This window comes from Aricia agestis, chromosome 10, assembly GCF_905147365.1.
Source record: "Aricia agestis chromosome 10, ilAriAges1.1, whole genome shotgun sequence".
Taxonomy (NCBI): Eukaryota; Metazoa; Arthropoda; class Insecta; order Lepidoptera; family Lycaenidae; genus Aricia; species Aricia agestis.
Genome location: NC_056415.1, coordinates 9,479,470 through 9,505,194, shown reverse-complemented (window position 1 = coordinate 9,505,194; position 25,725 = coordinate 9,479,470). Strand labels below are relative to the sequence as shown.

At 35.1% G+C, this 25,725-nt stretch overlaps 1 protein-coding gene and 1 long non-coding RNA gene across 5 annotated transcripts in view; one reads left to right on the top strand and one right to left on the bottom strand.

Moving 5' to 3' along the window:
- The window catches only part of LOC121731317 (polypyrimidine tract-binding protein 1), a 468,460-nt gene that overhangs the window by 297,313 nt on the left and 145,422 nt on the right, over positions 1–25,725 (bottom strand). The gene's annotated exons all lie outside the window — the stretch shown is intronic.
- Positions 3,774–23,579, top strand: LOC121731323. Its single transcript, XR_006036213.1, has 3 exons — positions 3,774–3,826; positions 20,132–20,137; positions 23,570–23,579. It is a non-coding gene; the product is annotated as an uncharacterized LOC121731323 (long non-coding RNA).

The following is a 25,725-nucleotide window of genomic DNA, read 5'->3' as shown; positions in this document are numbered from 1 at the left end:
GTTATTTCCCTTCAACACATTTGGATAGAATATTAATGTCTAACTTTTAGATAAACCATGAATTTTCTGAGCCATTTGCGCATAAGACGTATTAATTTACTTTCTACGAGATGTCTCCCGCATTTATTAATTTAGTAAATAAACTGACATTTCAGAGTTCTGAAAGATGGAAGTGAAGTGTTCTAAGAAACTTAAATCATCTGTAGATAATGTAACTTCTATTTCTACGAAAGAAAATGTTTATACAGTTTCTAGTTCAATCAAACGTTTTAGATATTTTAAATTAGAAAAATATTTTATGTACTTACTATACTCAGGTAATATAAAATGATTAATATTAAACAAAAAAAAAACAAGTAGTAGAATGTTACATTCAATCTACTAGTACTTAGTTTATAAATTAATAAATAAGCTCTACTTTGGCCATTCGACATTCGCCTAACAAAATTTCGTCCTAGTGGGACGAGCTTACCAATCTATCTTGATTGGCGGAAAAACTTTAAGAGAGCAGAAGCTGTCATATTACTAACATTGCATGCATTGCATGTCTAGCATTATTCTAACTAATTTTCGATCAGCGGGGCTAAAATGGTCGCTTTGAAGAATCATGATATGAATCATAATATGATTCATTTTTCTAAAATCGCAAAATGCAACTCTGCTTGCAATTCATTTCTGTATTTCTGTACTGATTTGACATTTGTCAGTTTGACAGTTTTGACAATTCATTTGCTGAATTTATTGAGAGGAATTGCTGAATGTGACCATTTTAGCCCCGCAGGTCACCTGTCCCGTCTTCCGAAGAGCGCTCAACAATTTTTCCCATCACAAAAATGTTTGCTACCACTAAAGAAGTTCACTTTCAAAACGATAACAAGACAATAATTAATCGACTATTAACAGGCACCAAGCACCAAGTACGCCGCGAGTGTACCACAAACAAAAAAGTAATAAATAACGATAAACAAAGCAATATGGGATGAGATTTGCGACATTCGTTCAGCCGAAAGCCGGGCTTAGCGTCAGCAGCGCGGCGTAATCCACGATAGTCTACATGTTACAGGTATGCAAATTTAATTTTCTATCAAAATAATTACACCGTCCTAATTAGGAATGGAAAACTAAGGATTAGGTTTATTTATGCAACCTTTGTTTGCGGAATTGTTTCATGTTTTATTACTCGAATCCCGCAACTTCGTTTGGGAATTTCTTCTTTCTATCTTTGTTTTTGGTGGGGCATGGTAAAATTTAAAAAATATAAATTGGAAATGCAAAACATAGACTTAAATAACTAAGCTAATTATAAAGATGTTGTTACAAACTTGCTTTTATAATATTAATTAGGTATTATCTATATTATTAGGATGGATATTGCATATTTCCATATTAATATTTTTGTCTCTTTGACAGTTATTACATTGGGCTGTAATGCAGGGTTTTTATAGTCCTTAGAATGTAAGCCACAAAACAATGATGGTTTCATGAAATATATTTTGTAGCTGATTATAATATTATGTCGTATTAAAAACAAAAACTATCGTAATATTAAAAATCCATAAACGTGAAATTGTACCATCGAAGAAATTGATTCTTGGGCAGCTGTTGACGCACCTATGTCAATTGGTCGGATTATCAGCGAGCGAAGCGAGCCCTAGTATATCCCACAACCTAAAAATTTTGTGGTACACTTTACGGAAAAACTATCACACCTATTGATTTCTGCTTTAACATAGTAATTTTATTGATATGTAGATGTTGTGTAATGTGTTATCATCAGTCAGTCAAGTTGTGACGACACGAGGCCTCACAAGGTTCGGCTTTTAGCTAGTGTACTGTGATCTGTCGGGTGAGTTTGACTAAACGCGACCAAAATGCGTAGGTCCACCATCGGTTCTCTGCTAGTACATGTGTAGCCGGACAAACCAACCATTTGGATCGGTATTTCAGAGAAAATTTCCATGTTTTTGTACGGTTTTTGTGAAATATTAACGATAGGTTTCATTTGCGAGTGGCGCGGTCGCTGCGCGGTTTGCGGTCTATTTGTACATGAAATTGATACTTCGACAGCCGACTTTATTCATTTTGCCTATTTATTAAAATATCAAAAGCATTTCATTTCGATTATCATTTTTTTCGTATACAATTTGATATTCAAACAAAATGGTTGACCATTTTAACGGTTATAAGTAAAATAGTCAATTGCCGTCCGTCATTCATATTAGGGTCAATTCAGACCGCAACGCGATGCGTAGATGCATTTCTTTTATACTGAATTGATAGACTTCAATTGCGTGCGGCAAATCTGTGAAATCCTCAGTGAAATCCATACACATTTTGAAATTCTTCTACCCATCGCGTTACGGTCTTAATTGACCCGTAGGCGATACTTTAATACATACACCAAAAACAGCAGTGGAACATAATATTATTATGTGGTAATTAAAAAAAACTACTACAAACAGTAAGTATTATAATGGAAATACCTTTATCTTTGAAATATCTTTTTACCAAGAAAAACAAGCATTATAATCGGTTCATAAATCGAATTGAGAAACCTCAACCTTTTTGAAGACGTTTAAAAAATATCCTCAATTCACTTTTCAAAAAACCCATAGCAAGAACAAAAATCGAACAGCAAATCACACAATTAGCGGCGTCTTCAAACAAAACCCTCTCCAAACAGAGGATTTCGCGCAAAAATGATACGCAAATAGCAATATTTTAGGCAAACAAGTTACCGATCCCAAAACTAACATCGCTGTTGCCCCAGGGCCCTCTCTTGGTCCATATACAGTTCGTTACGTCCACTGTAGACCATCTGTTATTTTTACCCCTTATATTTTAGGGCCCCCTAAGGACCCGACCTTTTAACCGTTTCCGAGCAATTGGGCGATTTAAATGAAACATTCAGACGTAATTTTCATCTGTGATCGCTCTCTCAACGATTATTACGACTGAATCAAATACAGAAGAGATTTTATCACTCGTATACGCTATTGAAACTGATTTGTTAAAAAAAATATTACAAAATGTTAAGCCTACTATACAATGTCTTAGGGGCAATTCTGACCGCAACGCAACGCGTAGATGTATTTCTAAATTGACAGATTTCAGTTGCGGAAGCAGCGAAAGACGTCTTGCAAATCTGTCAAATCCATACATAATATTTAGAAATGCATCTACGCGTCGCGTTGCAGTTTGAATTCACCCTTAGGGTTGATTCAGACCGCAACGCGACGCGCAGATGCATTTCTAAATTAGTATGGATTTGACAGATTCGCAAGACGTCTGACGCAATTGAAATCTGTCAAATCCATACAAATTTAGAAATGCATCTACGCGTCGCGTTGCGGTCTGAATTGACCCGTCTATCAAGCGACAGTTGAAATGTTTTAGACAAGAGCAAAAATGTTTTGCCCCTGTCTAAAACATTGCAAATGTCGTGTAACGTGTCCATTGCAAAAATATTTTTATAAGGAAAATATTTAAAATAAAAATATTCGCAGGCACTTAAAAACGCACAGCGTCATCTATGAAATATCAACAACAACAAAAGTATGTTATTCAGAACATGAGTGAAGTGAGAACATTACTTACCCATCTACTTATATGAACTATTTTTAAAGATTTTTCAATTCCTTACCTCGATGACCTCTTGAAGTACCATCGCGGAAATTGATTCCTAGGCAGTTGACAGACCAACGTCATTTGGTGGAATCATGTCAATTATAATGTTAATTATTTAAATGTGATCCACGGAGCTAAAACAAAGATGTGATCTGTCGGCTCACGGCTGGGTTTGACGTCACGCGACCAAACTACGTAGGTCCCCCATCTGCCTAGGAATCAACTTCTCTGATAGTACATATTATTTATTCTGCCTTGATCTCGAATCTATCCAAGATTATATGGAAATACTGTCAAGTCCTGGGAAACTGTGACATGGAATGTATTAATACGTGAAGAAAAACTTTGTAACCCTTTTTACGAAAAATGGGGAAACGTAGGTGCATGAAATTTCGCACAGTTATAGTTTATATGGTGAAGGAGTGCATCGAGCTAATATTATTTTTAACCGACTTCCAAAAACGAGGAGGTTATACGTTCGGCTGTGGATGTTTTTTTTTTTTATGTATGTTCAACGATTACTCCGCCGTTTGTGAACCGATTTTCAAAATTTTTGTTTTGTTGTATAGGGTATTACTTCAATTTGGTACCATGTTCAGAAAAGTGGTGACCTGATGATGGGATCCATGAGTAATCGAGGGAACTCCTCAAAATTCAAATGGAAACATATGATTTTTTTGGTTTCATATGAAGTATTCCAGGCATATGTTACCAAAAAGTAAGATTTTGCAACAGGATATACCATGGTTCGAAGGTGGTGAATAGAACTCCTTACTCCTTATAGATACACGTTTGGGGGTTTCGGCGTTGTCTTAAGAACTGAAAGCATATACTACTGTGCAAATTTTATTAATCATCATCATCATCACCACCATTCCACCATACATCCATGAGTAATCGAGGGAACTCCTCAAAATTTATATGGGAACATATAGTGATTCAAATTTTTTAAGAAGTATCCTAAGCATATGCTACCAAGAAGCAATATTTTGCAATAAGATATACCATGGTTCCGAAGGTGCTAAGAGAACTCCGGATTTCTTATAAATACAAGTTTGGAGGTTTCGGAGTTGGTTTAAGAACTGAAAGCATATGCTACTATGCAAGTTTCATTCATCATCATCATTATCACTACCACCAGTCACCACACCATGAATTATCTAATTATAACCCTTATATTATTGGTACTTTTAATCGTCTTTAAGAATGAAACCCGAATTTGTCAAACGATTTACAAAATTATAATGTTATTTCAATGTAAATGATTCGATCTTGGTGTTTGGGTTACCAAGTTAGCAATTTGATCATAAGATCTATGAGGTATGTTATTCTCCTTAAAATTTATAAGGACGATTATAGTTATATTTGAGCATAATATTATATTATGTTGAGCTGATGAGTTTCCATGAGTGTAATGATAGAAATAAATTCACTGAACAGTACTTTAGAGCCTTTAAAGACAGGCGTATGAACATTAATTTTATCATTGCTTGATTAAGAGCGAGCTGTCGGATCCAAAGTCACTAAGCATAACACATTAGTCTGTACAAAAAACCAGCTTATTAAATGTGACTAAAAAGAGTGAAATTATTATTTTTAACAAAAAATTAAAACCGACTTCCAGGGTAAAAACAATAATAATTTATAATGAACAAAAAGTGTTAAATAATTCTTACTCTTTAATGTGCCTTATGCATAACTCTCCTAAACCTTTTAACTATTTATATGTAAACAATCTTCATTATTTTGAAGTCGGTACCAGTCTTAAATATTAAAAATATTTTGTCATAGAACTCAGCATTCTTAGCTGGTACCGTCTTCAAAATAATGAAGATTGTGTACATAGAAATAGTTGAGGTTTAGGAGAGTTATGCATGAGGCACATTAAAGAGTAAGAATTATTTAACACTTTTTTGTTCATTATAAATTATTATTGTTTTTACCCTGGAAGTCGGTTTTAATTTTTTGTTAAAAATAATAATAAAATGATGCTTTTATCATATATATTTTTAACAAATAAAACGTTACACACACAACGACACTACTACTAGGAAAAATTACAGATTTTTGAGTGACAAGCCTATACACACGAATTATACTCATTTATTTATGGTTGAAGTCTGTTGACAACAAAAAGACAAATTGAAAATGGATTATTGTTTTTTTTAATTTAATTTTAATTACTATTAGACAATGCTTAAACGGCCAGTCTGAGATCAGCTGAGTCCCAGAGACAAGAATTGAAAAAAACCGGCCAAGTGCGAGTTGGACTCGCCTATGAAGGGTTCCGCAGCAGCAATAAGATTTATTTTTATGAAATTAAAAGGTTTTCGATTTATTTTTATATTTCAGTTGATTTAATGAAAGTTAAATTAAGGTTTACTATTTATGACGTATAAAAAAAACTACTAGCTAGATCTCGATCAAACCAATTTTCGTTGGTAGTTTTTATAGTAATGTACATCATAAATTTTTTTAGATTTATCATGCCCCTACTTTAGAAGTTAGAGGGGGGGGGGGGGGACACATTTTACCACTTTGGAAGAGTCTCTCTCGCAAACTATTCAGGTTAGAAGAAAATGATATTAGAAACCTCAATATGATTTTTGAAGACCTATCCATAGATACCCCACACGCATAGGTTAGATGAAAAAAAATTTTTTTGGTCCAGTTGTACCTATGGGGACCCCTAAAATTTTTCATATTTTTTCCATTTTTGTATCAAAATCTTAATGCGGTTCACAGACTACATCCACTTACCAAGTTTCAATAGTATAACTCTTATAGTTTCGGAGAAAAGTTGCTGTGACATACGGACGGACAGACAGACAGACAGACATGACGAATCTATAAGGGTTCCGTTTTTTGCCATTTGGCTACGGAACCCTAAAAACTATGATGAAGTCAATATTTTTTTACAAAATATAGGTAGTAGTCCTAATGTCGTTGTATGTAAGGTCGAATTTCGACCATTTGGCGATCTCTAGTTATATTTTATCACTGAAAAACGTACAGTTACGGCACGATAAAAGAATTTCAGCGGCATACACGAAGATGCCGTCAACATCTATTTATTAAAAATAATCCGCCTATTATTTTCTTATCAAAAAAATGACAGGGGTGCAAAACAATTTTCGTGTGAAAACTTACTAACTACGTTTTGAAGGAACGGGGGTGCGAAACCATTTTTCGCGTCTAAATTTAATAGGTACGTCAACAGCTCGCTGTAGGGAGGGGGGAAGCTGAAGGGAACAAGGGGGGAGAATTAGAGGACAGGGGGGAGGATTACTGTTCAATTAATCAGCTCCTGCAGGTAAACTTCGTGAGTGTGGAATTTGGGTGTTTACTGTCGCAACATCATACACTGTTTATACCGTGTAGTGGCAAGATTAAATGAGAGTGTTACAATGTACAGTCAAATACAATTGAGTTTGTTTTTAGGGTTTCGTACCCAAAGGGTAAAACGGGACCCTATTACTGAGACTTCGACATAGATTTCGATTTCTGTCCGTCTGTCTGTCTCCAGGTTGTATCTCAAGAACCGCTATAGCTAGACTTCTGAAATTTTCACAGATTGTGTATTTCTGGTGCCACTTTGACAACAAATACTAAAAACAAAATAAAATTAATATTTAAGGGGGGCTTCCATACTACAAACATGATTTTTTTGGCCTGTTTGGCTAGTAATCCATAATGGCAACATAGACACTTGAAATTTTCACAAACTCCTCAATTATAATATGTGTACTTTAATATTTAATAATAAATTTACATTAAAATAAATAATTAAGGAGGGCTCCGATACAAAAAATACAACTTTTCCCCTACTTTCGCTCTTTAATGGTACGGAACCCTTCGTGCGCGAGTCCGACTCGCACTTGGCCGATTTTTATTAATCCCCGCCAAAAAGCCGTGTATGTATCTGTGTCCGTAGCACCAACATCATCTAAACGGGTGGGCCGATTTTCTTTGAAAGCTGATACATAATATATCAAATACATTAATTTTCAATTACATAAAGCTAATCGCATTGTGCATTGTACGCGCCGTATGGATCACTTTATATGTATGTAGATTGTAGATGAATAAGTGTATGTATAGAATGTATTTAGAATAAGTGCCTAAGAATTTGCATGCTATATTGTTAGTGAAAAGTGTGATCATGGAAAGACTATCACAATTACTGTAACATCAAAATGTACCACTTTTGAAGCAAATAAAGAAATATGAATATGCAAAGTTTCCGTTTATCACGTTTGCACTGAGTTGATACGCGTACGATCTATCCATATTCCATACTAATGTTATAAATGCGAAAGTGTGTCTGTCTGTCTGTTACTTCTTCACGCCCATACCGCTGAACCGATTTTGTTGAAATTTGGTATGGAGATGCTTTGAGTCCCGGGAAAGGATCCCGAGATTTATTCCTGAAAAATGTACGGTTCCCGCGCGATAAACGAATTTAGCGCAACGGAGTTGCGGGCGTCACAGCATGAGCGTTCTTTTGACGGTAAGAGCGGTTTTACTTAAAATTATAATATTAATACTAGATGAAGCCCGCAACTCCGTTGCACCAAAACTCGTTTATCGCGCGGGAACCGTACATTTTTTCGGGATAAAAAGTATCCTATGTCCTTTACCGGGACTCAAAGTATCTCCATGCCAAATTTCAGCAAAATCAGTCCAGCGGTTTGGGCGTGAAGAGGTAACCGACAGACAGACAGACAGACACACTTTCGCATTTATAATATTAGTATGGATTAATTCTTTACAACTTACATAATAATTACACATACTTACATTATTATTATCCATAAAATTTATACAATGAGCTTGAAAGTAGAAAAACATTTGATGTTGATCTACAGCTTTTCACGCTCACTGTACCATGCACGACAAATTAAATAACTAACGCAAGTTAGGAAAACTTTACCGGGAAGTGGACTTAGGTAGCTTAACTAAACAATTACATACAGAAGTGAGCATTTGTTACAGTACTTCAGGTAAGTACACAGTATGCAACTTTAAAACGTACCTTGAAAGTTAATTCCGAGTCCGAGATTTCAGCCGAGTAATACAAATACAAACTATACAAAACGCAATGTGGCGTAGATTCTATATACTTTAGATTTAGTAATTTTATTTAATGTATTAAATATTTATTTCATTTTGTATAACATACTTTTTAGAATAATTTGTCTCAAAAATTAGAACCTGTAAAACTAAGTTCTTTAAAAAAATAGAGTAGTCGTTAAAGCGCCATCTGTTATGAAATTGCTAAACTATCATAAATGCAAGCGTGGTCTATTTCATAGATAGGAACCATGTGGACGCGACACTAGCGCCGCCATTAGGAATTACCGTGAACTACTCACACACGCAACCACCTTCCAGTTACTGAAACTTACCTGAAACAAAAATATGTTATTAGTAAAAAACAAACTTAAATATTAGAAATATAGCTGCCGCTCTCAGGGACTTTTAATGATTATTAACTTCATTATCAAGTAATTAAGGGTCTAACAAAAAAATAATCAAGTTTATGCCAATATCTTCATTAAATTAAGATTAATTATTTTTAATTTTTATCTTTTTGAGTGTTACGGGTTGCTGTTTAAGGTACGTACTTAATCTTAAGATTCTTAACCAATAAGTCCGAAAATAATTGAGAAAAAAACAATAACTTTTAAAAATAAGTATTATTATTTTTTAAGTAGTTTTATATTAAAACTAGCTGTTGCCCGCGACTTCATCCGCGTTAACATAGTATAATAACAAAGATGGATAGTTTTCTCCTTTTTGTTTTTGTGGTTCCTTATACAAAGGGTAAAAACGGACCCTATTTAAGCAAACGTCAAACGCAAACGTCAATAAACTTTCATGTTTCTAACTCAAGAAATGACGGACTTTCATTGAAACTTTCTACCCCAATTTCACCCCCTTGGGGGTAGAATTACCAGAAACACTTAAATACGTATCCATTCATTTTTAATCAGTAGCACAAAAATAAAGTTTCATGTTTCTAACTCAAGAAATGACGGACTTTCATTCAAACTTTCAACTACAATTTCACCCCCTTGGGGGTAGAATTTCTAAAAACGCTTAAATACCTATCCATTCATTTTTAATCAGCAGTCCAAAAATAAACTTTCATGTTTCTAACTTAAGAAATGACGGACTTTCATTTAAACTTTCAACCCCTATTTCACCCCCTTGGGGGTAGAATTTTCAGAAACGATTAAACACGTATCCAATCATTTTAAATCAGTAACCCAAACATAAAATTTCATGTTTCTAACTCAAGAAATAACGGAGTTTCATTCAAACCTTCAACCCCAATTTCACCCCCTTGGGGGTAGAATTTCCAAAAACGCTTAAATACGTATCCATTCATTTTTAATCAGTAACCCAAAAATAAAGTTTATGAGTTTCTAACTCAAGAAATCACGTACTTTCATTAAAACTTTCAACCCTTACTTCACCCTCTTCGGGGTAAAATTTTCAAAATTTCTTCCTTAGTGGGTGTCTACTTAATAAAACAACCCTACTCACCAAATTTCGTGGCTGTAACTTTTACAGTTTTTGCTCAGCGATGATGAATCAGTCAGTCAGTCAGTCAGGACATGTAATTTTATAATATATAAAATTAAAATTAAAATACTGCCAATAAGGGTCTGTCCACAGGACGTATTTTTTGCGCAAGTTAACGACGCGCGTTGCTGATGCGCTCGACTACTGCGCGTTTTCATCGCGTTTTGACAGATATAAAGTTTAAAACGTGTTTAACTTGCGTCTTGTACTAATATTATGTATTCTGTGCTTGACAAACTAGCGTAAAAAACGTCGTGTGGAACTTGTCGAAGGCCCCTAAACTTAAAAAAAACTAAAGGTTCATTCTTAAAAAAAACGAAACGTGAATAATACTAGCCATTTAAAGAATAAACTAAAAGCCGTATACAGTGTCAGCGATTAATATTCAAGTCGCGGGCCGTCCGGTGTCAGACGTCAGTACTGTTGACAAACATTTAGACGCCTGTTTTTTCGACTGTACATAATATTAGACAAACATGTCACTTGAATTTTTAAATTCATCGCTCTACTTTTGTATTTCTGTTTGAGTATGATGTAGAACGTTTATTAATGTAGAGAAAATTTTGGTACAGCTCGACAAGGTTTTTTTTTTTTTAAAGAAATAAGGGGGGCAAACGAGCAAACGGGTCACGTGATGGAAAGCAACTTCTGTCGCCCATGGACACTCGCAGCATCAGAAGAGCTGCAGGTGCGTTGCCGGCCTTTTAAGAGGGAATAGGGTAATAGGGGAGGGTAGGGAAGGGAATAGGGTAGGGGTTTGGGCCTCCGGTAAACTCACTCACTCGGCGAAACACAGCGCAAGCGCTGTTTCACGCCGGTATTCTGTGAGAACGTGGTATGTCTCCGGTCGAGCCGGCCCATTCGTGCCAAAGCATGGCTCTCCCACGTATAAATGAATGTGGCGAAAAAAGGAACTAACGCTGTCATCATACAAAAACGTAATTTTTGACAGTTCTCCTTTACCAGCAGAGCTCCCACCCACGTTCTTATAAAGCCTTGTCGCACTTAACGATAAAAAAAATCTAGACATAAAAATCTACAAACAAGATAACTGTTATAATTTTTCGTTTTAAATTAATTATGTAGCACCTCCATCGTGGGTATCGCAGACACAATAGATTTTCAATTGTTAAGCAGCAGCCGGCTGCCGCTTGGGGATTGATGGGTTAACCCATCAATCCCCAAGCGGCAGCCGGCTTTCAAGGTTTCATAATTTCATTGCTTACATCAAATAGTCTCTTCTAAACCACTTTGACACAGACTAGATGTAGGGATTAAAGTAGGCAATGGAAAAATATAACACTACTACTTTTCGTCGCGAGAAAATATGCAGCTTCCGAGGGATTTTATATTTCGCTAAAAGTCTAGAACGACTGAGCCGATGTGGCTTATTTAAGTCATATATTCGAGGAAGTCCAGATAAGGTTTATACAAAATATAAAAAATACTCATGATTACTATATCAGCTAGCTACCGCCTACCATTTGATATTTTCCTACATAGAAAAATACTAATAAGGAGGTAGTTACCAAAAGGTGCACATATATTAAGTCAAACAAGCGCTCTTAATGTGCACTCTCACGTACAAACATTGAGGTTGTCCACAAACACTGCACCGTTAGCACCTATGAAATATAGCCTGCTCTCTTCATTATGCACACCCGCGTGACCAAACATCGGGATTTATGAACACAATAATAAAAGAATGTTAAAAAGTATAATAATAATGACTTCGCACCGGTTTCGGTGACGGTGGCCGGTTTCATTAAAACCTGCGGGGCTAAAATTCCTCTCAATCAATTCAGCAAAATATGAATCGTCAAAACTGTCAAACTGACAAATGTCAAATCAGTACAAAAATACAGAAATGAATTAAAAAATGAAAGCAAGCAGAGTAGCATTTTGCGATTTTAGAAAAATGAATCATATTATGATTCATATCATGATTCTTTAGGCCAGTTAGTTAGCAGGCCAGTTACGCAGGAGTAATAGTGTATCTTCCTTTACTCTCATAACCGAGTGGGACGGATGACCGACGCGACAGGTAAGAAAAACCAGAACCGACTTTTTGCATGCCCCAACCGACTCATGGATCCACTTACTTGTCAGACAATCAGGACGTGATCAGCCTGCATTGTCCTAATCAAACTTGGAAATAATGCGTTTCCAACGGACGGGAATCGCACCCACGACCTCCGAGTCAATATCCACGGTCTGAACCACTGGACCACGGAGGCGACACAATCAAAAGGCTCCTGTCGCGAATCGCCTAGCGCAGCATGCATCGTGCTATTGAAGTTTCAGAGATCGGAGAGAGCAATTAGAGTTTAGACAATAAAACATCTGTAATGACGACAGCTGTCATGGGTTTCGGCCTGAACGAGTCTCCAACTTCGCTCGGTCAAAAGATCTTCCTTTGAGGCTCCTATGTCCCAAGACTCGTTTTTGTGCATGTCTGTCTGTGTGCATGGTCAGGTCGGTCTGTGATCAGTCAAAACAGAAGGCCTACCACGAAACAGTTTTGAGACTCAAACAATCGTACGAAAATGCCGCGTCTTACTCTAACAAACGTGAAATGACGTTGTTAGAGTAGGATGCGGCATTCTCGTTCGATTGTTTGAGTCTCAAAACGGTTTCGTGGTACAAGCCCAGATTCGATTCACATTTCACGTATACGTAAGGGCCTCTTATCTCTATGCTAGCTAGTCTAGGAACTAGACTAGGCAAAACGGCCACGATATTTAACTGTGCAGTTTAAAAAAAAATCGATTTAGCTTTTCATAAAAACACCTTCATGAATCATGATACAAAAAATATGTTGTACACTGTAAAGTTGATTTAGATGAAGAATTATCATCAAACATTACGTGATATAACTTAAAAAAGCAATATTTGATGGAATCTTCTCGAATAAACCAAGCCACAATGGCCAAATTATTAATTTCTTGGACCTAAGAGGAAACATTCACATAACACGGGTCCGTCCACCTGGGCGCACGCGAAAACAAATGACATCCGGTCATCCGGAAATCATACGTTTATTACAACTTGCCATAGATAATACAGTAAATAGATTAAGCAATATGATGTATATAATATACAGGTTGTAACAAAAGCCAAAACAATTTGAAAATACTTTAGGCTGTGTATTGTAGAGTTTATTGTGAAAATAGCAGCGTTGAAAGAGAAAACTTTTTTTTTATTTGTATGAGCAAGCGCCTCATCGTTATAAATTTTGTTGCAACTTTCACAGACCAATAAGTATTATCACTTAGATTTGTTACACCTTGTATAATTATGACTACAATATTTTCACGCTAGAGCTTAGAGGTAGCAACAGCATAGACAGTAAAGTTTTTGACAGTGAAATATATGTGCAACATGTCGAATTTTGATTTATTTACTGAATATGTGCTATCAACGCCCTCTGCTCCTATCTTTGCGTAATATCACCTATTCTCATATTATGGAATGGTTCATAAGAGAGTAACTATGATTCGGCATGACATTTATTTGGTAGCATATTAAGGTAAAAGCACTAATGGCAGACGCTTTAAGGAAACATAAAACATTTGAATATTATAAAATATATATATTTATGAAAATAGAGGATTGATAACTTCCTCCATGTCTTCAGTAACTCTTACAAAATAAATATATTATAATTATTCTCTGACAAATCAATAAAAAATATATATTATTGGTCTTTTTGTAAACTTAGTCATAAGTACTAATAGATGACATCACAAAAAAACGAACATCACTAGTAGACACCAATATGAACTAATAGTTGACAGAACATTACATTACATTAATTACATTTTTCCTATTATTAGGTCTTTATTTGCCGTTTTTTTAAAGATTTCATTTACTTCATCATAGTAACTTCATGCATATGAAATATTATCCACGTTGTCTCCAGATTCTATCCATTCTTCTTCCATGCTGAAACTATCTTTCCTCTTATTTTTATTTTTCATATTTTTTCCTAGTAAATTTATTTACATTCTTTAGTCTCCATGCTTCTCTTGCCTCTTCTTTTTTCTTCTTTCTTTTCTCAGCTCTCCTTTTACTGCTAAAAAACTAAAGCAATCGATTTTTAGATCAGTACAAGGTCTAATATTATGTCCATTTTTAGGTACAGTAGTTCTAATTTGTTAGTTTGTTAATAGAATTATATTTTCAGAGAACAGTGGTGATATTTGCAGTAGAATAAACTAGAAAATAACTTTAGTTTGTATTGCAAAACTAAAAGATGAGATCCATGTCATCTATTAGGTTTTTTACATTTTCAAGAACTAATAGTAGACATCCTTTATATTGTTAGGGAAAATGGAAAAAAATCATAAATAAACATTAATTAGTGTATACAACATGACCATTAATCCAATAAAATCAATAGTAATTACCAAAAATCAAATAAATGTATTCAAAACTTACGTGCAAAATTTCGCCTTTCTAAGAAATTGCCGAGCGCGTGTTGACGTGGTCACATTATTTACGAAAACTGATCCCATTTTAAAATTTTGTTCCCGAAGGCGTCCTAAATATATTTTTTCACATCAACAGAAAGCTTGAGAAGCTTATAATAGTGTTGAGAAAAAATTAGAGTAATTCTTATTTTTATGGTATTTTTGTCGTAAGTGTCTATTAGTTCCGAGTCTACTATTAGTGCTTTTACCTTAGATACTATACATTTTTTGCGTCCAAAAATATGTACGTAAAAATGTAAACATAAATCTGTCATGTTAACACACTTACCAACTTGTGGCTGAATACATTATTAATCAAATTAGGCATAAATTATCAAATAAACAGAAACTATACGAATTGTGACCTAATTGTGATTATGTGTTTTATGTTTTAAATGAAAATCGTTGTAATTTCTTATATGAACATTCAACACATACATCGTCATATTTGGCCTACACCATACACGGTGACGTACAGACGGAAATACCCATCAGGAACTTGTGACGGGCTCCTGTATTATTTATATGAAACAATATTCAAGTCAGGTGCCTGTCAGTCATCATTTCCCTCTGGCTCCTTGCCTAACTTCATATAAATTGATATCGGCTGCGGCTCAAACTTCGTGACATAAAACGGGGGTGTTAAAAAGTGAAAGACAATTTGCATGTGGTTAAAGATTAAATTAAAATAATATAATAATAAAATATTTCATATAAATAAATCTAATCTATATATATAAAAATGGATTTTCAAATGTGTTAGTCGCGCTAAAACTCGAAAACGGCTGGACGGATTGGGCTGATTTTAGTCTTAAAATATTCGTAGAAGTCCAGGGAAGGTTTTAAAGTGACACGAATTTCACCGGGACAGCTAGTCTTATATATAAAATTCTCGTGTCACAATGTTCGTTCCCGTACTCCTCCGAAACGGCTTGACCGATTATCATGAAATTTTGTGAGCATATTGAGTAGGTCTGAGAATCGGCCAACATCTATTTTTCATACCCCTAAGTAATAAGGGTTGTTCACCCTTACATTTTTTTTTAATTTTTGGACGAAATTTTTTGTTTTTATCACCAACCCCTATAATTATTAATACTCGAGACTGACGGCGACCATTGTTTGTGCGACGGGATAGCCGCGATGGTCGTTGCCATGGTGACATACTTATTTAGTCACTTCTACTACTTCAATAAAATAATATGGGCGAAATACTTTATAAAGCAAAACAACGTTTGCCGGGACAGCTAGTAACAAACTAATTATTTAATCTATACGAAATATAATCTGTCAGTTAAGCGTATAAATTAGATAAGCGTTTGAGCGTGAAGAAGTAACAGACGGACACACTTTGACATTTATTTTATATGTAGCGCCACGTCGCGTCTGGTAAACTGACAGTGTGATTTATCATTTAACATAGAGTAATAAGTTGTAATCCCGTTTAACCCGACGTAGCATACTTTTATTTTGTCAACACACAACACATAGTAGGTACTTAAATAGAAAAATATTACCTAAACAACTAGACGACGCCCGCAACTACATTGCGCCAAAATTCGTTTAATCGAAACTGTACATTTTTCGGTATAAAAAGTACTCTATGTCCTTTCCCGGACCTCAAAGTATCTCCATACCAAGCGAAATCGGTTCAGCGGTTTGGGCATAAAGAGGTAACAGACAGACAGAGGTATTATATAATATTATAGTATAATATTTTATACAATACATTTTAAATAGCGTAGTATTTAATCGAGTGACTGTAAATTACAGTTTCAAAATTACTAAATTTGGGTTATAGAATTACTATTTGAGCGACTGAGAGTAAGTGACGAGAAATTAACAGAAGGGCCATTCCGCTACAGACGGCCCTCAACGAGAATTTTTAAAATGAGCATTAGTTACATTTTTTAATTGGAATATACGTAAGAAGATGTGTATTTACTAAAAAAACAACTTTTATCGGTAAAAAATGGAATTCGAATAATTTAGAGCGTTTTTAAACAATATCATCTTAGGGACGCGATGTTTTTCCCCATATTTTTAAATTAAAATAGCGTATATTTCAAATCAATGTTTAGTTGTAGTATCATTCATCGGCAATACGTAGAAATATTTTGTATAAATTACACTATTCAATCGTTTTGAGTGATTTAGACGATTAATTTTGTCAGGCCAATAATCAACTGAAATATTTAAAAAACTACAATTTAATGCAGTTTAACACAAACTTACTAGTATAATTATATATTCCATGTCGAAATTTTTTTAAATTGTTAGAGAATTACGATTTAATTCACCTTTAACAATTAACATATTTGAGAATATTGATGTTGCCCGCGATCGTAGAAATGTTAATAATTTCTAGTACTTATTACTATAATTACTTTTAACTAGTTACATAGTTTCCTTGTTTTATGCTATTTTGAAATATAGGCAAGTTATTTTGTAAAAGTTTCGCACTTCTATTACACTTCTATTTACATATGAACTCATCACAGTTCTTAATGGAGGGTCAAATTGGTTGCACTCGCGAGACTAATATCTGTTTGAGTGTCAACGTTACGTCCTGCATTTTTTTCACTATTTGGTAAATGTTATTTTTATACTGAGCGGCATTTTATCTTAAATGAAGTGTTTCGAATACCAAAAACAAATTTGAAAAATACGCTAATGGGCAGAGTATAATGAGCACACATTAAAACAAAAAAAAATGAATATGAAATAACTATTTGATGAAACACTTTTATTAAGGGATCCCTAGAACATTTTTTTTTATTGCTATCAAGCAAATTTTTTGTGAGTAGCTTCATTTGGATAAGAGAAACAACAATTTTATATGTGAAAAAAAGTGGTAGCTAACAGAGATAGAAAGGATTTCATACTTTGATTTGATGATCCCAAAATATGTATTGTTCTATTTGTAGGAACTTAAATTATATAACGGTAAAAATTTAGAATTTTGCCCAACGATTTAGGGGGGCAGGGGAGGGGGGGGGGGATGAAAAAAAGTTTATTTTTCGCTTAGTCAAATTAATACCGCTCATGTTATTAAGACAGTATGTTCATCATCAGTCGCAAAGTAATTTTTTATTCGCTCGTTTTATTATTTCCGTTTTAAATATACTAGCCCCGCTAGACCATGAAACGTATGCTCTATTCCTAGCACTAGGTAATGCATCACAAAAGTTAATATGCCGTCAACGGCACTCAGTACTGCGGTTCAGAGTTGTGCCTCGGAGATCAATGTGACCCTTATGTTGTTGGCATGAGGGTCCTGTCGGAGGAAAAATAACTCCGAACGCGGTTCAGGCCCGTTAGTCAAGCTGCGATAATTTTGACAGCAATGGTATTAAAGAATTGGATTGGACATAAAATAACAAACATCATATTATTAAGCGATACGTCATAAAAAATCCCACACATTCGTGATTTCTGACTTCGCTGTCGATTATCGAATGTAACTTGACTAAAGGTCCATTCAGTATCGCAAATAGGATCTGGTGCTGACGTTACTTGCATTATTTATGTACCCACAAAGCGAGGATAACGACTTTTGACTAGTTGACTAGTTAAATTGGTGTTTGATTCTAACAAACGAAGATTAGACCTATTCAATCCAGATTTGAGAGTTAATCTAAGATTAGGCTATTCTAGTGATATCTGTTTTATCTTATAGTACGTACCTACTTTTTTATCTTAAACGTAAATATGTAATGTATTGTGTAAGTAAGTTTGTGCCACCAGTAGAAATGCGGAAGTATAGACAAACTGTGGAGATAAACTTCAGGTGAAGTTCCGATCTTTTTTCCTTCCGAAAAATTCAATTAAAATGCCACTTTATGACAGAATATAGTCCTAAAAATTCAAATAATATCCTACTTTATAACATATAATAACAGACTACAATATATTATACTATAGTCTGTCATAAAGTGGCATTTTAATTGAATTTTTGTCGGTTCCGATTAACCGCGGTAAAGATCGGAACGGACCTTAACTTTATGTCCACAGTTTGTCCATACTTTCGCATTTCTACTGGTGGCCGTGCTAGCCTGGCTGGGAGTCCTCTACACTTGGACGCAGGTAGCCGTGGTATAAAGCTAGTATAATATTTACAAGTTAGCAATTAGCAAGCACCATTAGAAATATACTTTCTTAAAACATAAAATATAATATAAGGAGAAAACTTGTCATAACTCATAACACGTTAACGTTGTGTAGAGTATATTAATGTTTATTTATTTAATTAACAAAAACAATAGACATTTTCTAGCTGTCACTTGTAACATGATTGTTCGTTGTTGATTGATTCACGTTTTGATGTTAGCCAACGAAAACCGTAAATACTTTTATCAATATACCCGATACTATAGCGAAAAATTCTTGAAAATCGGTCCACAAACGGCGAAGTGATCCTTGAACATACAAAAAAATATACAGACGAACATAATATTATAACCTCCTCCTTTTTGGAAGTCGGTTAAAAAACCTCGGCAATCGACCAAAAGTATGGTCGACATTGGCTCTTTATTGACACGTAGCCTCACTTAGCCAATCAAAAGCGTTGCCAAAAAAAAACGTGTGGCACTCGGGGACTGCTACGGTAAAGCTATTGCATAGCATTTATATCAACGTATGCAATTATTATAATTCGCATACGTCTAGTCGTACAAACGTAACAAAGTCAGGTAACGCCGCACCAGGTGTTAGGTTATTTTCATTACGGACTTTCTTGATTCGGTCGCCACGTTCAAAGCCCGCGATAAAACTTATGCAATATCTTAAAAACACCTCAAAAACAGAGTCAACAATAGCTTTTAAACAACACCTTTCTAAAGATAACTAAGCTATTTTTCTTACTGTACGAGTAACATAAAATTGAATATTGCATAGACCTCATCATACTAAATATTAGATGTATCTAATATCGGTAAAAATTGTTTTCCGAGCTCCAGTGAGCGCTGTGTCGGCGCGCCGTGCCAAGAACATAAAGTGGGAAGTTTACAGCCATACTGGACTGTAATGAGCGATATACTTATCGATACTGTTATAAATAAAGTAATCGATATTTGTTATGTGGTTTTCGTTATAATTATTACAAGAAAACCTTCTGCGCTTTTTAATTTTTCTTAAAATTACAAAGTTGGTACTATAGGAGAAATTGATTAATAAGCATTTTTTATTTTTCTTAAAATTACAAAGTTGGTACTATTGGAGAAATAAGCAGGTGGTGTACCTACATTATTTAGTCGGGTTATGAGTTATGACTTATGTCAAGTCCATCTGCCAGAATAATGATTCTACTCGGTAGGTGTGTAGGTAAGGTTTTGGCTTGATTGACATAACCCGACCAAATAACGTAGGTTCGCAAATGACGATGAATCAATTTCTACGAACGTTCCTTACTTGCACTTTTAAAAATTTCAACACTATGTTAGGTATATGTGTCCCAGAAGCGTGCCAATTTCCTCCAATAAAATTTACAAGTGCGAGCAAAAAAATCGGCAACAAGTAATTAATCAGCCCGCATTGCACTACAGAATCAATCGGGTTACATTGTCGAGAGGTTAACGTAGTATTATTTATGCTTTTGCTGTTGAGATCAAAATAAACTTTTGTATTTGCGTCAATAGAAACCAGTAGCATGCGTTTGAAACATTAGCACAAATAAACATTTTGTTTGTGTTTTAACAGTAGTCAAAATTGATTTGATTTATTGATGTAAAATCTAATTCTTACATTTAGCTTACAGCAATATTTTAGCCGTGTACTTTAAAACTGTCCCCATATGCAGACGCTTTTTAGAAAGCGTCTTAAATTACGTCTCCATTCATTAACCACTTTACTAGGTATATTATAATTTAGATGAGGCAAACGTTTGATCGAAAGAAATATTAGGTATCTATCTTTTTATCTTTATGAGTCTAAGGGCCTGTTTCGCCGCTTCCTGATAAGTGACGAATAGGCTATCCACACATTAACTTGACATATCAAGTATGGAGAATCTGTCAAAAAAGGTGGGAATAGCCTATTCAGCACTTTATCAGAAAGTGGCGAAACAGGCCCTTAGTAGTATATATTTTTGACCCTGCGCAAAATATCATCTAAATAGACATCGCCTGCTGATCCCGATTCTCGTAGCCAGCCACGTCTATTACGGATAGACAATAACATACATAAAGACAGTTAAAATATTTGCTATACATAATGAAGTTCCGATACCGCTTGGGAGCGGTCCAAGCGACGCCATTAGGAGTCGGGAATTCTCAGCTCTCACACGTCCGGACTTGTGACTCAATTTTTTCACAATCCTAATCCACTTATGTGGTTGTTCTGCTGGAATATTGCTTTTTACTGCTATTTTTATTTTATTTCAGCGTTTTAAGTTTACTTCTTCTCGCAACAATAGCTATTTTAGAAAAAAAGTTGTGCACATTTAATATTTTACTTGTATCTACGTAAGGTGGTAGTTTTTTTGTCAGTTATTGTATTCTAATCCTTCGATCGTGGATTCTTGGAAATCTATTGTTAATCTATTGTGTCTCGCTCACCGGTGAGCTTATGGGGCCTGATGGGTTCAAAATTTCAAATAAAAAAATCCTTGTCATACTATTCATTTATTTCAGGGTCGAAGGATAATACTGTTTTTCGTTAAACGCAGTCCTGAGGGTAGAAAATAATATTAGCACAATTTTAATGAAAAAAGTTTCTTTTGAAAGTGGGTGATCATGTCGACATGAAAGCAGAAGTAGAAAATCCTCCGTTTGATGTCGGCCACAAGTTTAATAACACTAAAAGCCACTGAATTATAATATTTACTATTTCTTACATTTCTAGAAAAAATAATCTTGTAATGGAAGGCACCCGTCTAGGGAGGCCTCCTCCATTAAATCCTCGGAGGTTCTTTGATTTAAAAGTGTTAAATTGATAGATAGCTCGTGAATTTTCTTGAAATTACGGACATTATTTTTTAGAGTTTTATGTTTTTTTTTTTCTGAAGTTCATTGTATTTGGAAAGTGTTTATTGTTATTATTTTATAATAATATATTGTGTACGCCTCCATGGTGTAGTGGTTTAGAGCGTGGCTCTTGACTCGGAGTTCGTGGGTTCGAGTCCCTTGTCTAACAAGTAAGATGATCCATACGTCGGATGGACATGTAAAAAGTCGGTCCTGCGCCGTGGTCCTACGCCTGATCTCTCGCCAGTCGTGTCGTTCCTCCGTCCCACTGGGTTATGAGAGTAAAGGAATAGAGAGTGCTCTTGTGCGTACACACTTGTGCACTATAAAATTACTCCTGCGTGACTGGCCTGGTTTCAATGAAACCGGCCACCGTCACCGAAACCGGTGTGGGATTTATATTATTATTATTATAATATTATTGTGTTGTTATTTTATATTTTAGAGTTACAATAAGATTTGGAAAAAAAATGTAATTAGGTAATACAATAATTATTAAGACTGCAACTTTTAGGTGTGAGCGTATATTATTCCAAATTCAAGTGACCAGTATGACAAAATCAGCAAAAAGGTCGGAATAAAACTCTCAGTCAGGAGTAGATGAAGTAAAGAGAATATTTAACAGTCCCAAACCCACGTAGGCATATTGTAAAAAGAATCTTTGCCTGATAAATTTTGTATCATGTAAAATTCATAAGTTTCAGTTTTAATTAAGGAGAGTGCATTTGCCCATAACGTACCTGCCGTGAGGAGTGTGCTGTGGCAAAATATTCCAGCATTTAGTTCCACAGAATATGCGATAACAAAATAATGACAAAAAGTTGGAAATTCATCAATAATAGTTTAAATTAAAAATCCCGAGCATTAATTGGAAGTCAATAATAAATGAATTTCATTCGCAGCACACTCAAATATAAATATTGAATGTGCATTCAATATGAGTTTACATAATTAAAGTTGTTTTTATTTCATTTTGTAATTTATGGCTTTTTTTTGGGAAAGGCATTTAGGAGGTATATTATGATATATTTTATAATTCGTATTATAATATCCTACTTATACAGTCATTTTGGATGTGTTTCAACTTGGAGCTTAGCTGCTGGTGTGCTGCTGGCCGATTCTGTATCGTACATTTGTGAGTTAATCACTGAGTTAGTAACGAAACGGAGGAGTGAGCAACGAAAAGTCTCACTTTTGTATGCAAGTGAATACAAAAAGTGGCACTTTCCGTTACTCACTCCTCCGTTTCGTTACTAACTCAGTTATTAACTCACAACTGTACGATACAGAATCGGCCAGCTGGTGAATGGTGATGGTCACCAACTTACGCGGACTTTTCTCGACAGACAAAGGTTTGCTGCGCTGGTAGTATTTTTGTTAACTTTACAGAAAAAATAACGATTAATAAATAAAAAAAATATATACTTCTTTCTTTCAAGGCATGCACAATTATTATTGTACATGTAAATGTACATTTTTCAAATTGTATCTACGTTAGCATCAATGTAGTCTCTATTGAAGATAACATCCAGATTTCAGTACCATACATACGTCATTCATATTCAACATAGCTTTCCTCAGAACGCAGCTATAGAGTAGTGAAAGAAATAGAAAGTCTTCTTCGAATACAACATTCAAATGCCTACATTTGAATAGGTACCTACCTAACTAACGTAATGAAATAAAAAATGAAGAATTTAAAATACGCCCAGCTTTGTTTTAGGATACCAGGCAGTGGACTTAGACTCTATGCTATGCACTCTATCCACACAAACAAGTATAAACGAGGTGATATATCAATATAAATACAATTGTATACCACCCGGTTCGTTCAGGTTAGGGCATTATCAAGCCATCTCTGTGCAAGAGAGATGGCAACAGATAGTCTGAGGTGGAAAGATACAGCTGTAAACACAGATAACTCTATCACACAGATACAACTCTGTAAACGCAGTGATCCAATTATTCTATCCTATACCACAGTATATCGCCTGGTTCGTTCAGGTTAAGCATCGTCAGGTGGTATCTCTGCAACGCTCCCTAGTAGTAGACACCACAGAGAAACAGCTGTAAGCGGTGATCTTATTGTATACGGCCTGGCTCGTTCAGGTTCAGAACATTAGCTGATCTGAGGCGTACAGGATATCATAGGGAAACAGCAGCTGTAAGCGGTGATCTTATTATATACGGCCCGGTTCGTTCAGGTTTAGACATAATCGGGTGGTCTCTCTGCATCACTGGCTGATCTAAGACGGACAAGATATCATAGAGAAACAGCTGTAAGCGGTGATCTTATTATAATATACGGCCCGGTTCGTTCAGGTTTAGGCATTATCAGGTGGTCTCTCTGCAACATTTGCTAGTATGAGGGGAACAGGATATTATTGAGAAACAGCTGTAAGCGGTGATCTATTGTATATTGCCTGGATCGTTCAAAATCGTGGCGATTAATTAAAGATTCCGAACGAACCGGGTTTCTTTCAAGTTTAAGCATCTTCAAGCCGTACCCTCTGCGACACTAGTTGATCTGAGGCCGACAGGATATCACACAGATACAGCTGTAAACGCGGTGATCTAGTTCCGTTATAGCCGTTGTATTATTTTTCATTGTTGGCGCGCGCTTGGCCGTCGCCCAACTTTGCTTTTACGATTATCCAGATTTTATAGTTTCCTCAATATAAACAGTTGACGTTACTTGAATACGAGTCTTGAAGTTCTTTCATGTTATAAATATTTTTAATCGTACTCTATTCGAGTTCATAACTTATCTGATTCCACGTAAATTCTTGGAAAGTAAGGAACGGAGCTACAGAGGCAAAAATCGTAGTTGCTTCTACTAAACATGAAAGATCTGAAAACTAGATAAATAAAGATATTTTGTTTGTATTTTAAATTTTAATAGGACTTTACTAAAGTAAGTCATCAAAAGATAGGTAGGTACTTAATAATAATAATAATAATAAATATTCTTTATTGCGCACACACTAAGAAGTAAAAACCACAACAATAATTATCAACTTATAACTACAGTGTACCACAATGGCGGCCTTATTACTAATAAGTAATTTCTTCCAGGCAACCACAGGCAAAGGACAGTATGTTATTGATATTAGGTGAATGTGCAATATTTACTTGGATAAGGATTTAATATTTTTTTTTTTTATTAATACATACACAAATACATACATACATACATACATTATAATATTATATAAAAAGGTGATTAAAAAAAATAGGACATAAATAAAAAGAAGTTCAGAAGTTGGAACTTAAAACTACAATTTAATCTTCATTTTTAAATTCTAACTATTGCATGAATTACTAATAGATAAAAAATGTTCTTTTACGAGCATTTTGAACCGATACAGTGTAGTCGCCATTCTTATATGGGTAGGTAATGAATTCCACAGCCTTATTCCCGTAGCAGCAAAAGAAGAGTTATAGTACTTTGTATGTTGTACAGGCACGTCTAAAAGGTGATTTGAAGCAGAACGTAACTCTTTATCTGCTTGCCGAAAAGAGAAGTTATCCTTCAAGTAACATGGCAGATACGGATCATGTATGATGGAGAATACAAGTGACAAAATGCGAGCATCGCGACGACGACGAATCGGTAGCCGCTTGAGTTTCCTTCGGTATTCGGATACATGATCGAATTTTCTAAGACCGAAAATAAATCGTATGGCAAGATTTTGTAGCCGCTCTAATTTGTTGAGCTGATCCTCAGTCAGGTTGACGGAACAAGTATCAGCATAATCGAGAGTGGATAAAAACAGAGACTCTGCTATCTTTATTTTGGTTGGTATGGGAAGAACATAACGGAGTCGAGAAATGGAGTACCAAGTGGCAAATACTTTCCTGCTAAGTTCTTTAATTTGCTGTCCCCACGACAAGGTTTCATCGAGGAAAACCCCAAGGCTCTTAACCGTCTGACTGAATGGTACAATCGTACCATCAACGACCACCGGTGGTAGGCTACCCCAGTCAATCCTAGATACCATGCCAGGACTACCAATAACTATTAACTGTGTCTTGTTTGGATTGATAAGTAGACCGTGGCTCAAGGCCCAATT